At 36.6% G+C, this 4,424-nt stretch overlaps 1 pseudogene; it reads right to left on the bottom strand.

Annotated features, from left to right (window-relative positions):
• Positions 1-1,656: 1,656 nt before the first annotated feature.
• Positions 1,657-2,415, bottom strand: LOC149261555 (uncharacterized; annotated as a pseudogene).
• Between the last annotated feature and the right edge of the window lie 2,009 nt (positions 2,416-4,424).

Raw genomic sequence — 4,424 nt, 5'->3', positions numbered from 1 at the left:
TGCAACAAAGGGTGGGTGTACTACTTCAAGGTTCCTTAATCAAAATCGTGAAACAATAATCCAAGTGAAACCCTATGAACACATGCAAACATGTTTACAAAACCAATGTTGTTAGAGAAACTATAGTGGTGTTTGGCTTCTCTTGGCATGATGAAAGGGCTTGGGCAAGGTATCAGGTAAACGGTTGTCAAAGTGGAAATTGTTAGTGTGACAACCACTGATTAAAGTAAAATGTAAAAACCAAAATTTACTGAATTAAATATTTGGTAATTTATTTAATGATATTGATTTACAAAACCAGTCACAATTTATGTAACATACATAATGATGTGTACTTCAATATATCTATGAAACCAAAAGATTGAGGAGGTTGTAAGCCTGATTGTAATTATTCATCTTGGGTAATAAAATACTTTACCTGGCCCCATGAATATTTCCTTGATACACTATCATAGTTTTACCACATTTGGTGTATTATTCTCAATGATCATTATTTCTCTACTAGTTATATTTATTGTTCAAGCTTTCTAATACCAACAAGGTTTTGATTTATACACTTCTTTAACTATAAGGTTGTTGGGAAAAAAACTTTTAACTTTCAAACAAGAGGCAACCCGGTAACCATCCTAGAAGCAAATCTTGTAGTCAAAAGCAACATGTGCATAGTATAGATGCAACCATTAAAGTCTTATATGGTTTCATTCATGAAGACCGTTGGTCAAATTGGTTTCAATGCAAATTTAAGCACAAGGAAAAGTTTGAAAAGTTGTCATCCATAAAGCCAAGGAAGTTAAGCTTACTAGAGTATTCCTAGTGATAGTAAAGGAGTTATAATCAGACTATTCATCTAACACCATGAAGAAAATCCTTGTTCAAGATACTCTTCAATGAAATGAGTTGATAACTTGGTTTATTTTTGTATAGATTGGGTCTTCGCTGAAAAGGAATGTCTGCAAAGGTAGCCCCAGCTCTGTTAAGTAAAACAGTAGCATGAAATGACAAAGAAATTACCAAAAAGCAGTAAGAAATAAGAGCAGCGTCCTATATCAAAAGGAATATATCAATACAAACAATCATCTGCCCCATCAAACAACTAAAGCATGCATGGTAAATTACAACTAGACTACTCATCTAACACAATGATTAAATACCCGTTCTCGATGTTCTTCACTAAAATGAGTGGATAACTTGGTTTTTTTCTTCAAAGATCAGGTTTTTGTGAAAAGGCAAGTGTGTCTTCAAAGGCAGCCTCAACTCTATTAAGTAAAATAGCAAGTTGCCTATATAAATGCTTCAAGGGTAGAGAAAAGAAGATTTTGTGCCAACAAAAAATCAATGTAATATATCTTTCTTGTGCTAGTACAATAAATCTGATTACACATTCAGAGGCAATGGACAACATGAAGAAGTAGAGCAGGAACGGAATACATGATACCTAGACATGAAACGAAACAATACTATCAATGTGACTACTATTTTTGGTAGCTGTGTGACTTTGATGTTACAAGCACTTTTGGGACTTCTTGTCCAAAGCAGGCCATAGAACCATTACAAAAAGAAGCATTCATGTATATCACTTCAATGCAAACCTCCTTTACTTGGGATCCTCTAGGAAAATAAAACAACATTAGAAGGAAAAATAGTGCACAAAAAAAGTCATATTGAAGCAGTTGACGAGCTCCCACATCTATCCTGAATCATTTTCATTGAAACACACTCACTCGTGGTTTCCTTAACAATGGCTAACTTTCCAGATTTCTCTCTGCTGTAAATATCCTGCAGAACTAAGGAGGACTCTGCATTTGAATTAACATATTCTTCCAAGAAACACTTTTCTGACAGATGAAAAAAATAATTTGAATTCTAAGTCTTCTTTTCAACTTTTTAACTTGCATGGATTTCAATGCCTCCAACACTCTATAGCTAGGAATCAACCTTGTCTCCAAGCTGTATGCAAACAGTTCTGGATACTTCACAAGGTCAGCCGATGGAAGCCCCACAATTTTAAGCAGAAAATCTAAATTACGCTTTATTTTTTTTTTCTGAAAGGTCAAGAATCAATGTCCTTTTCCTTAATAATTCCGAAATTTGTTTTTCAGAGAAACCTAAACTGCTAAAAAATCGTTGTTTTCGACCTAAGTTTTCTTTTCCTGTTATCAAAATTGAATGCAAGCCCCATGAAAACATTTTTGATCCCTTCTTTAACCCGATATCCTCAACAAGTTTAAATGATTCCACAACCTTTTCCTCTGACACGATGATCAAGCCAAGCTGCCTTGCCAGTAAGTGTGACAATGCTTTACCCTCAAAGCCCAGTTTTTGCAACAGAGAAATTCCAGATTTCATCCTCCCCTCGCTGGCATTGAAATTCCTTGCACTAGTTTGAACAAGTTTGGTGATATCCTTTTCCTTCATGAAATTCTTCAAAAGACTGAGCTTAGACTTCAAGTTTCTTTCAGAGTTATAATAGAGAAAGGCAGGGTTGGAAAGGATCACCTTCCGAAACTGGGTTGGGGTTGTCAAACCACAACCATTTAACAACTCCAGAACTTCATCCATATTCTGGACCGATGTTCGATGAAGAAAATGCTTGTAATGCCTGAAGGCTTTTGTAATTTCTTCGTTGGTTAGACTACATTTGTTTGATAAAAAATTCTCTGGCGACACCCTCATTAAGTGGAGGTAAGGAAGGGGTTGTTGCGTCTGTGTAGAAATAGGCGGATCTTTTGTGGGATTTTCCCTTGAATGGAGGAAGCCAAGAAAAAACCTAGCCAATAACAATCAGGCATCATTCTTCCTGAGTCGTTTCCAAATTATTTGGATAGACATGGTCTGTGCAACAAAAATGGGAAAAACATAACTCTTCCCTGTGTAAAATAAGAAAGAGAAATAAAAAATACCTGGAGTACGTGGGATTGAAAATATAGACAGTTTTAGTGGTTGCATGTTCGATTCACCTGTTGAAGTGAGTGATGCTACCATTGGATGTGTACACTAAGCAGCAGAGTAAAACAAGAATTAGACCTCATGCAACTTACTCAAGTTCTTGTCCTTGATTGAGAGCATGGGTTCAAATCCCACTTCTCACACTCTTTCTCTGGTTTGAGTACTGACAGCCTTGCATAAGCAGGATATCCAGGAGCTGCGTCACTAGGTGATGCAGTTTGTGGAATAGTCGCGGTCAGAATTACCTCCAAACACTTCTTGTTTTGGTTCAGGTCTCACACAACAAAAGAATAAAATGGGGAGGTGCTAAACATGATCCCAATGATAAAGAGGATGGCAAGAGAATTTACCCTCAGTCATCATTCAAAGCATTCCTAGAAGTTTAAAAGGCGAAGTCTTCCTTGGGAGGATGTCGAGATGGATGCCATCCATTCATTGTAGCTAATTATGAGGGATTCCTTTCAAGATATTGATGATAGTTACAACAAAACCATGATACATTCACGGCTAAATAACTTGAGGCTTCAAGGAATAGATGGAATAAGTGCAATGACAAATGAGATGGTAAGGTTAATTGAAACTGCAACTGTGCCAATTTGGCAATCGATTCTAATGGACTCATAAATGGATGGAATACTAAAGCAGCTGAACTCACAGGATTGTTGGTCGATGAAGTTATAGGGGGGGCCTTTAATTGATCTTGTTCAACATGACTCGGTTGAAACCGTGAAAAAAAAATTCTCTACTTGGCTTTGCAAGGAGGAGAAGGGGCCTGAATGTTCGCAAAACTGTACTCTAACGGATAGACCATCTATGCATAAAGAAAACATTTCTAGGTCAAAATATATGCAGAAATATAGTAATGCAGCTGAGTCGAAGACTTTACAAGACACAATACCAAGAACTAGGCATAACGACACTACACAGGGGTCTAAATATGGACAAATGTCATATTTTGAGGGAATAAATTTGCATATGGGCTGCCAAAATTTTGAGAATATGTTCTTTGTATCGTGTTCTCGAAGCTAGGAATTACTTAAAGAATACCAATGAATGCATTTAAAAGAACACATTACAAGCAAGATCAAATACAGGCTCTAAAACCTGCTGATGATGATGTTGCAGAGGCATATAAGGTTGTTGTTGCTGGAAGAGTGAATTATGCATCAAGCTTGATGGTCCATGAGAAACAGGTGGTGTTGATGAACTTTGAAGATGTGGCTACTTGCCTTCCATTGAAGTGAACCGATAGAGATCACAACCCTAAAATCTCCTTACAGATGTAGTTAACCTTAGTACCTCTTCCTCAAGATGAATGAGACCGATTTTGGGAAGCAACACAATATTTTATACCTGATGACAATGGAATATGTGCATACGTAGGTGCCTAACCTTTTATAGAAGGATGGATGTCAAGTCAATGAAAGAAAGAAAAAGAGATCTCAACTACTACAGATGATTACCTTAAATTTAGTAAA

This window comes from Pinus tabuliformis, chromosome 6 (genome assembly GCF_031772625.1).
Source record: "Pinus tabuliformis cultivar Carrire ecotype Pingquan chromosome 6, CPIR1, whole genome shotgun sequence".
NCBI lineage: Eukaryota > Viridiplantae > Streptophyta > Pinopsida > Pinales > Pinaceae > Pinus > Pinus tabuliformis.
Note: the sequence above shows the minus strand (reverse complement) of the source record. Positions and strands in the feature narration are given on the sequence as shown.